Genomic DNA, 11,310 nt, shown 5'->3' on the forward strand with positions numbered 1-11,310 from the left:
ATTAAGAAGAAGGACATCACATTTCAACACAGATATATACTATAAATTATAGTATTAGTTTAGCCAAACTGCATGACAAGGTGACTCGTAAGATTCAGAAATAGATGTATTTAAACAGTGAAAAACAAGGCTAATGACAAGGATTAATAGACAGCAGATTAACATGAACTAAAGTATTATATAAGTTATAGCTTGTGAAAAAGTACTATCCTCTTCAAACATCAAAACAGTACTTTTCCAATAACAATTTACTTAACTTACAAGATTATGCAAATCAAGGAGAGCTCGAGGTTATTGATGTCATCAACATATCATGAAAACAGTGTATTGTTCAAAAAGAAATTTGTAAAAAACACTATAGGATCCAATACCCTTGTTGGTAAACAGATCTAATCTAAAATCTATATCATTTTAACAAAAGATATCTCACATTCAGACATTCTGGAGATACATTTCCACATTCTTCCAATGACACCACTATGTCCAAGACAATCCAATGGACAATGGAGATAAGTGGTCTATGCTACTAAGTAAAGAATAACATATTATACTGATTCAATCAACTACAACAGGTTGATATAAATAGATGCCACGCAATCCCTGAAATTCAATACTAAGAAAAGCCTTGTTTAGTACCATTGCAAAATGAATCCTCATCCAGCAATTCTGAGTTGATATCATACAACATGGTGCGATGTAACATTAACTGACATAATTAAAAGAGGAGTCCGCTACTCCACACTCCACAGCACGCAGGTCTATTTAGATGTAGCGAGAACTTGCAACGGATCTGGTCTAGTTAACAGGCAAGATTTTATCAGGCTCACCAAAGGTAGCCGGGGATCTTGATGCGGAGGAAGAGCATGGCCATGGCGTAGGCGATGACGACGGCGACCGCGCCGGCGCTTCCAAACGAGACGCGGAGGCTCCGGGGCCTGGTGCGGTCGACGGCGAGGTCGAGGAGGATGATGCCGACGCCGCCAAGGAGGAACATGAACCCGGAGGAGAGCCCCTCGATGATGTACTGGCCGTTGACGCGCCCAGGGAGGAAGACGACGGGGCGGACGGCGCCGGTGCCGGGGTCCTGGGCGCTGCCGATGCCGGGGGGCTCGACGATGACGTCGTAGACGAGGCCCGAGACGACGGCGAAGTAGGTGAGTAGGATGAGGGAGAAGACGGTCATGGGTGAGGGGAGCGCCAGGTTCGACGGCAGCCTCAGGCGGGTGCGCGGCGGCCGGAGGAAGGAGAAGGGGAGCACGCGGAGGACGTGGAAGAGGGGATCGATGGAGTCGAAGTCGGCATGCGTGGCCGCCGCAGCTGCGGCGCTGCCGCCGGCGTGATCCGATCTAGGGGGCATCGCGCGTGGAGTGGGAAGAGAAAATACGGGCCACGCCTGGGGTTTGGGCCTCTTTCGACGTTTTTGGCTGTCAAAGGGACTTTTTTCTACCCCCAAACCCCGGGCGCCCCACTCTGGCCTGCGCTCCTAGACTCTAGCCGAGCCCGCCCCACCGCCGCTCGCCCCAGCCTCCTCTGAGCCACCCAGAGCTTCTCGTTCGCTGGCGGAATGGTAAGCGCACGAGCCCTCCGCCTCGTCCTCCTCCCGCGCCTGCGGCGCTGCAAGATCTGATCTCCTCTTGTTACGTTTGCGTGGCGTTCCCAATTCCCATCGTGCAGGATGACTCGGAGAACAACGCACCCTCGACGCCGGGGTCCCCCGGGTTCAGCACCGACCAGCTGCCGCCCAACACCACCACCAGCCGCGGCGCCACTGCTCTGTCCTCCTATTCTGACGACTGCTCTGTCCTCCTATTCTGACGACGATGGCGAGCAGAGGTCGACACTCACGTGCTCCCCAATGACGACGACCCCGCCGCCGCAGTGGCCCCCGACGAGGACGAGGAGGGGGAGGACCTCTACAATGACAACTACCTCGAGTAAGCCAACTTGAATCTGACCCGGGGCTGAAGATTTCTGGGATCTGCTGTGATTCAGAGTTTTGGGGTGACTGGGTAATTGGGACCAGGGATCTGATAGAGGCAATGGGTCGATTGACAGACACGATTAGTGGCCAGGACGGAAAAAAATTTAAGGTAAGGCGAAATCGATAACTTGTTTGGATGTAGATATTGGGCTGGGGGGTATTGAACAGCCTTAGAATGGAAATAGGTTCAATACCAAATCTTTTGTTTTGTTGTAGATAGAATTGGTAGCTAGAATCAAGCAAGGTTATATATAAGGATGGCAACGGATCGGGTTTGGGGCGGATATCCGCGGGTTTCGGGTTCTGCGGGTTCGGGTTTAGGGATGGTTTTTCACCCACGGTTTTCAGGTTCGGGGCCCCGAAACCAATCGGGTTTGGTTTTCCACCCGTGGATATCCAATGGATATCCGAAATAAATCATTTGAAATTAAAACTCATGTTTTATAATATACTAATAATAATTTGTTTACTTAGATTATTAAATTTATTTAAAGTTGACTCATGAAAATATTTATTATTTGTTGCCTCTTGTTTATACATGTGAATATGTGTATATATATCCGCGGGTTTCGGGTATCCATTCGGGTTTCGGGTATCCGCGGGTTTGGTTTTGGTGATGGATTTCCACCCGAATCGGTTTTCGGGGCGGATTCGGGTTTCGATTTCGGGTTTCGGTTTTGGGTGCACGGAGACTCCACCCGATCTGAACCCGACCCGTTGCCATCCTTAGTTATATATTGTCAAATTCTGTACCTACATGATCGTCACTAAATTGTAGATAGAATTGGTAGCTAGAATCAAGTAGTGGGAATTCCCTGTGTGCCATTAAAAAAGATCGTAATGTCCTGTGAGCCCCTGAAAAAGTTCAGCGGTCTTCAGCGCCACTGCTTCTACTTTTTTATGCCCTCCATGCCACTGCCGTCAGTTTGGGCTCTAACGCCGTCAAACTGCAGGTGTGAAAAAGTCGAAAATACCCTTAAGTGTCAATATGTCATTAATTTTTTTGAGCATCTTAACGACTTCATATGAAAAAACTCAAAACTAGAAAGTTGTAGATCTCGTCGAGATCTATAATTTTCATATAAAAATTATTTTCATTTAATTCCGCAAAAAAAAAGATATGATTTTTCTAAGATATATTAATCATATCAAATCATATTTTTTTTGTGGAATTAAATGAAGATAATTTTTATGTGAAAATTATAGATCTCCACGAGATCTACAACTTTCTAGTTTTGAGTTTTTTCATTTAGTCGTTAAGATGCTCAAAAAAATTAATGACATATTTACACTTAAGGGTATTTTCGACTTTTCACACCTGCAGTTTGACGGCGTTAGAGCCCAAACTGACGGCAGTGGCATGGAGGGCACAAAAAAGTTGGAGCAGTGGCAGTGAAGACCGCTGAACTTTTCCAGGGGCTCATAGGGCATTGCGATCTTTTTTAATGGCACACAAGGAATTCCCCCAATCAAGTAAGGTTATATAATGTCAAGTAAGGTTATAGAATGCCATGGAAATGGGCTTCAATTACACCTCTCAATGCCAAAGACATCCAAACAATAGAATTGGAAAAACTCGATTCCAATTCCAAAGTCCAGGTTTGAATATCTACATCCAAACAGGGTGTCAAAGTTTTCTCACTAAATTGGTTTATACACATATAACATATCACCTACTATATAATTATAAAAATATTTAGAATAAATAGAAAGATAGAAGTAAAGTCATAGACTATCTGAGTGACAATGAACATCACTTGGTTCATACTCATCTAAGTCAAATTCATCATCCTCTTCTACTTGTTCTTGAATCTCTACTTCAAGATCCGAAAAATTTGCAGCTCCATCACCACCAGTAGAAGGATTGGAGGTGCCGCCACCGGATGAAAAGGTCCTCAAATCTGCAATCGACCACCACCATTTATTTAACAAAGTATATTAAAGCACACATGCCAATTAATTTATAGCAATTTTGCCATCTACAAAATTAAATATGTACCTCTTGTTTTGGTATTGCCCTTGTCTTGTCCTTTTGGATGATAATTTATGTTCACTATGATTCATAAATTAATCAAACAAACTTAGTAATTAATTAATAGTCAAGCATCCCAACTGATAAAAAAATTTACAGACAGGGAACTCTGTAACTCACCAACGCAAAGGACTGATGAGAAATTCAGACTTTCAGTCTGCCCCTGAGGAAACACAGTAGCTCACTGAGGACGCAGTTGCTCGTGCAGACAGTGGACTCAAGCAGTGCAGTCGAGCTCGTGGTGATCGCCTGATCGAGCGGTGCCGCAGCCCGCAAGAGATGGCTGATCGGTGAGTGATTGATGTCGGCGCGGCCCGCGGGGACACGAAGCGTCGAGCGGATGAGCGGTGTAAGTTGAATCGTCGGCCTCGCAAGTCCTACAGAAGACTGATCGTCGTGGTCTCATTCTGATAGAAGATCGATGGTTCCAGCAGCCAGCAGGCCAAGGAAAAGGCCAAAAGGCCCATATACGTGATACACTGATACTCCATACAATTGAATAAGGTAATAGTTACTACTGCTCTTCTTCCTCTAGCTGCTGGCTGAGAGTTTATTACAGTGAAACTTCATCTTCCTTAATGTATGCATGGTACAAAGTGATTTGGGGGTAAAAATTCCTGGGAATTCAAGGTATGGCGAGCACTATACCTTGCCATACTGGGAGCTCCGGTCCTGGATGCGATTGTTTTTTGGGTGTGGTTTGGTCAGATATCTGCGGTTTTAGGATATGTTGTCATGATTTACTGCATGATGTAGGCAAATTGTGGCGTTTAGAGAAGAAGAAATGGTCAATTTATTGATTAAATTTTCCCATTTTTGTTGAAAAGTTTACTGATTAGGTTGTCCTAAACCTCATATATTTAAAATGAGGGGGTACATAAATTGGGGAAGAATTTTGTAGTTGAGTACGTAATTGTAGTGCTAGAGTAACTAAATGACAGGCTTAACTAATATTTGTTGGATTTATGGAAATGAGCTTAAATCTACTATATTTTATTGAAAACGACCAACTTTAGTTCTTGGTCATGCATCTAAATTTTGCTAATTTTACTGGTCTGACCTCTCTGACGGAAATACACTTGACCCATCTCAAAATTTGCTAAATTGAAGTGCTTTGCGTGACTCTCTGTGTCTATAGGGGCAGATGCCCAGGCTCACCATCTTTGATGAGAGATTTGTGTAGTGGCCCTGCTGCCTTGATGTGAATTTGTGTTTAGTTACACATTGTTATCAAACTAAAGTTACTGTATGTTTATAACGAACGCATGCATTTTTTACATGATTGCAATGAATCCAATGTATCAAAGCCATTCTATATATCTGCTGACTGTCAGTTTTGAAGTCTTTTGCTTTGATATTCAGTCCTTTTTCCTTTTCCTGATTGAAGTGATTACCGAAGGATGGAAAGCATGAACAGTATGAGTCAGTTGGCTTTGGCTTAGATGATTCACTTGAGGATGAGAGGAATCTCGATGAAATCATGGCTGATCGAAGGGCCGCGGAAGCGGAGCTGATGCAAGGGATGTGAGGTCTGGTGCAGCAGCTGGCAGGAAATTGCCACGGATGCTCCACGATCAGGGTAATGGCTTCAAGACAAGTTTTAGTTTCTGTATGATATCAGAGCAAATTAAGTATTTATGTTTATTAATGTATGCTCTTGATTAAACTACCACATGAGTATTTGGTTATGAACTTATGTTGCATCTCTGGGCTCTGGTTCAGTTGCATCTACTTCTTTTGCGATTGGTTTTAAGTTTGACTGACCACATCCTCATTTGGTGATTTCAGTGTGGTTAACACTTTGTGTAAAAATCTCATATATTGCATATTATGCTGAATATTGAGCCGGACTATCTCCATTTATCCATCCATTTACCAACTGTTGGAACGGTAAAAATGTATTTTATTTTTCTTCCACGTGTAGGAGAGCTGTGTGCCATTTATGTCTCAACCGCAAATGAATTTGTTGTTTAGGAAGTTATTAATGTTTGTTTTGAGTTCATGTCCATATAGTAAGCATACAACAGATATTAGCAATCAATCTTCGTTTCGCAGTACTGATTACGTGTAGATAATTTTTTGAGAACTGATAGTTATAGATTCTTGTAAAAAAAGGGTAACATGATTGCCTTAGGTGTAAACTTTTGTAACATATATTAGAAGTCCAAGGTTTAGATGTCAGTTTCTGTGTGAATGCAAAGCTCTTATCTTCCATGGTGCAGATACAGATGAGGATATGAATTCAGGCGTCCAAAAAGGCACAGGGCTAGTTTTAGACCACCAAGTGGATGAAGAACACCAAGAAGTGATGGTGATGGTGATGGTGCCACTCCTAGTTCACCTGGAAGATCTCAGCATGGAATGTATTCTAGTGGTGATGTGCCTAGACTGATCAGGAGCCTCTGCTGTTGGTCTTACTGCTGTGGTTCACAAGGATCCAGTAACACGAGAATGGACAATTGAGGGAGGTGCACTAGTCCTTACTGATAGGGGCATTTGGCTTATTGATGAATTTGACAAGATGAATGATCAAGATAGGTATGAGATAACCTTTGCATTTGGATGTCCTGTACTATTTATATTTCTGTATTACTAAAATGTAATTCTCTTCTGATTATTTGAGGGTAAGTATTCATGAAGCTATGGAGCAACAGAGAATCAGTATATCAAAAGCAGGAATTGTCACATCTCTTCAAGGTTCAAGCTAGATGCAGTGTAATTGCTGCAGCAAACCCAATAGGGGGAAGGTAACTTCAGTTCCGTGCATGCCATGTAATACCAGTGCCTAGTATTAAGAAAGATAGCAAGCATTCTTGTTTCACAGGTATGATTCATCAAAGACATTCACTTAGAATCTTGTACTGACGAATCCCATTATTTCACGTTTTGACGTCCACTGCATGGTTAAGGTTTGGAGCTGTTATTCATGTGTTATATATTTGTTCCACGATCAGTTGTCAATCACTACTAATCTTTAATTTGTAAAATGCAGGATATTATTGATCCATTTACAGATGAAATACTTGCAAGGTTTGTTGTGGATAGTCATGCCAGATCCCAACCCAAGGGGGCTAACCTTGAAGACAGGGTTCCAACTGATGTGGGTGATGATCCACTGGCCGCTGCAAGACAAGCTGATCCAGATGTATGTATCCTATCTATTTCAACTGAAAGAACCTCTTACTCTGTTTTGTGGTTCTAACAGAATGTTATATTGTCAGGTCCTTTCCCAAGACATGCTGCAGTACATAACATATGTTTAAGCTGAATGTATTCCCAAAATACATAATGCCGATCTAGATAAGATTAGCCATGTTTATGCTGACCTCCATCGTGAATCCTCTGTATGATATCCTTCGTTAGCCTTGTCTAGTGTTTTGTGTGAACTAAATTTCTGAAGTGTCACCTTTGAAAACAATGAAGTAATAAGTAGTTTCCAACTAACCTTGCAGCATGGCCAAGGGGTTCCAGTTGCAGTAAGGCATATAGAACCAATCATCTGAATGTCGGAGGCAGGAGCTACATGTCTAAGGAAGATGTTGACATGGCCATCCATGTCTTGCTTGACTATTTATTTCAACTTAGAAACTCAGTATGCAGAAAGCACTTCAAAAGGTAAATTTTGTTGGTATTGAGCTGTTATATGGCCATTACATCATCCAATGCCACACAAGTAGATGCATTTGATAGATTTATGTAAAAGTGCATCTATTGTAAGGGGCCATTACATCATCCAATGCCACACAAGTACATGCATTTGATAGATTTATGTAAAAGTGCATCTATTGTAAGGGTTATTTACTCTGGTTTTTTTTCTTCTTAATGTAATGATATGCAGCTCTTCTGCGTGTTTAAGAAAAAATCTATTTAACTGAAATAATGTACTAAACGGTGTCAGTTGTCAGTAAATGTCATGAACATGCATTGCTAAGTCTTGTTTCAGATTAGGCTAATAGCATGAGTTGAATCTTGTTACCTTCTTGTACTAATCAGTCTGGGTCTGGGTAGTCTGGAACTACTGAATGCCTTGCAAACATCACAACATGAATTTCTGCTATCCACAGAATTTCCGGAAATACATGACATTTAAGAAGGATTACAATGAGCTGCTTCTGCTCCTTCTGCGCGCACTGGTTAAGGATGCACTGCACTTTGAAGAAATCATCTCAGGATCAACCTCGCGCCTTACTCATGTTGAGGTCAAATGTCAAAGTGGAGGACCTGAGGAACAAGGTAAGCCTTCATGAGTGCTTCCACACAAAACCAAGCCGAGTGACCTCTTTAACATCTGGAACCTGACTTGCTACACCTGTTGACCCAGGCCCAAGAGTATGAGATCTACGATCTGAAGCCTTTCTTCTCCAGCGCACACTTCAGGGATAACAGCTTTGTTCTGGATGAAGGGCATGGGATCATCAGGCATCCACTGGCGGAATAACAACTGAGCTTCCTCCCGTCAAGAACGGTCCTTTGTCGTTACGGCCCTGGTATGAAATGAACAGCCACAGAGGCCTCCTGGATGAAGAGGGATGATCAGATCTGACCTCATTTCTTATAAGCATACAAATGACACTGAGCCGATTGCCTTCTCAGGATTTAGTATCTATTGTGTTATATTAAGTGCTTCATATTTAAACATGCACTTTGCTGTCATTTAGGCGTAACTATACGGTGTGTCAAATCATTTGTGTTAGATAAATGATGCCTGTGACTGCAGGCAATAGAAAACTAGGAAAAGAAACTAAAACAAATTAGAGCCAAATAACTATAAATATACCAACAGACAGATTCATTTTTTAGATTCTGTTAGCAGTTTCATATATTTTGATTTATATAAATGAGTTAATTATGAATTTTTAGAAATTAGACATAGTATTTATTATTTCCCAAAAAATAGATAACCTCCTTTACCCTGGCCCTCATGCAGAAACGTTGCACGTTGAGAAGTAGGGATGGGCATAATTAACCGAAAAATCGAATAAAAGAACTGGAACTGAAAAAGGCGGTCGCTTATTGGTTCTAGATATCAATGAATCGGAATAACCAAAGAAATTTCAATTTTTGATAAATGAATTAACTGAAATATATGAATTGTACCATACTAACTTGCAGTTTGTAGAACTATGATCCAGTTTAGATTCTCTGTTCAGTTGGCGAAAGTTGAGGACTACAATTTTAGATCATTTTGACTTCCTTATGAGGGGTCTAAAGTTTTTGTGAGATTGACTAAATTTTAGACAACATTTTAGACCTTCTATTTAGAGCCTTAAGAATTAAAGTGGTATAAAGTTTAGTAGATAATGTGAACTGATCATAGATTAGTTGGTTGGGTTCTTTGTGGTGAAACCTGCCCACTCGGATTCAAGTCGTCGACTTGACACGGGTGCTCGCATTTTTCTGGATTTATTCCAGAATTTAACGGCGTTATGCTTTCAGTGGTAGGCGACGTCCCTCTCGACAGCGAGGCGCCTGTGGTGACTTCGTGAATCTCATGATCTGTCGGCTCAGTCCTTTAGAGGTGCTCATAGGGATATAGTTTACGTACGTGTGTTCATAGTGGTGAGTGTGCGTGCGTTATGAGTGTGTTGTACCGTGTAATTCTTAAAAAAAAGTTTAGTAGATAAATTCTAGACCCTAGGATCCAAAGGGCTTATATTGGTTTGTATGTGATGTCTCATATTTGAATTGTTATGTATTTGTGCTACTATATTGCTACTATTCTCTTATAAGTTATTATTATCTTAAATAGATGTAGTGTTGCCTAAATTAGTTTAAGAACCTGCATATTTATTTGTTGTCTAAACGTCTGTTGCAAAAAATCAGTTAGTTCAGTTAGAATTGGAACCAAACCAAAATAAACAAACAAAAAAAAAAAAAACGAAATGCTTGGTTCCTAAAATTTAGAATTGACCGGTTTCCATTTTCTATGAATTGGCAAAAAAAAAAAAAGCCCACTCCTATTGAAAAGTGATAGCTTGGGAGCGAGTGGCGGACCTAACAAAAAATCTGGTGGAGCAAATTTGGGCTACAAGTTAAACCAAAAGGTGGAAAAGACCACACGTACATACTGTAATCGAACATATCATAGCAAACACAACGAGCGAATTATAGTTTAAGATGATAACCTTGAATTTAAAGAATAATTATTATTTTTGCAACAAACCATTCAAGATACATTAAAAGAAAATCCATTAGAACTTTTTAAAGATCAATTAGTTAGTGATAATGAAGTGATCGCATGCCTTAAGTATTGTTGAATAAAGCACTAATTATGACCCTCCTGTGGCTACCACCAAGTGGTGCTAAAAAGGAGAAGGAAAATTAGATCACTATTCCTTCCATTGTAGCCATCAGTGCCAATTAATTACGAGCGATGCCAGGAAATTTTGAAGCGGATGCCCAAACAGTAAAAAAATGTTTCTGTTGCTTTTTATCAATTCATCTTCAACTATCGCTCACCTCCCTGGCATGGGATTGGATGCGGGTGGAGGTGCATTGCTGCTCATGCTTGCGGCTTGCCACTGACCTGGCTATGACCTCCACTGCCATTTCTCCGTGCCATCAGCTTGGGACGATGCGCCTGGGATGGAGACGAGGTGCATCGAACGGGTAAGAAGCCTCCACACCACCTGTTTTTTTTTTCTCACAAAAGATTTACATATCATTATAATTAAGAAGAAGAGTTGAATAACCATACAAACGACGTGCTTCTGACGAGCGTCCTAGGAGGTTATACAGCCCTAGGCTGGACCGTCCTAACAATCAATTTCAAGCTTCGATATTACATAAAATGTCTACAACCAAGCTAAGAGCGGTGCGGCAACCTACGAAGCTGGGCGCCTTCTCTACTGGCTACGCGGTCCTACTCCGGCGTCCGAAAAGAGCACGTTGCTTTTTCTACCAGCTCTTTTGTTGGTCGTTGGGAACAGCTCGTTTAGAACTACAACTTGGCTCGACGTCAAGTTCCCTGCGAATATAATGTCGTATGCTCGCTTGATGCAGATGAAACTGTTGCTACACATCATCGATGTGATCACTTTCACCAGGTCCACCGTTGGCATCGAACCAAAAACATGTGTGCCTTACATTACACAAGGTGTGGTGTGTGGGGTGGCTTTTGAGACTATGAGTTTATGTAGATTTCGTGAACAAATAGCTAGCAAAGTTCATTTTTTTATTATTAGTGTTTTGGGAGCACACACTCAGCATACATTATTTCACGACAAACTCAGCACCAACATATTTGTACTGCAAGACAGGAAAACCTAGGAGCAGCATCAGTTTATGGATCGATCGA

General features: G+C 41.5%; 2 pseudogenes; one reads left to right on the forward strand and one right to left on the reverse strand.

Annotated features, from left to right (window-relative positions):
* Positions 1-387: 387 nt before the first annotated feature.
* Positions 388-1,462, reverse strand: LOC136483714 (uncharacterized; annotated as a pseudogene).
* A 4,943-nt stretch (positions 1,463-6,405) lies between these two features.
* LOC136479867 (DNA replication licensing factor MCM2-like) lies at positions 6,406-8,666 on the forward strand (annotated as a pseudogene).
* The last annotated feature ends 2,644 nt before the right edge of the window (positions 8,667-11,310 follow it).

This window comes from Miscanthus floridulus, chromosome 9 (assembly GCF_019320115.1).
Source record: "Miscanthus floridulus cultivar M001 chromosome 9, ASM1932011v1, whole genome shotgun sequence".
Classification (NCBI taxonomy): domain Eukaryota; kingdom Viridiplantae; phylum Streptophyta; class Magnoliopsida; order Poales; family Poaceae; genus Miscanthus; species Miscanthus floridulus.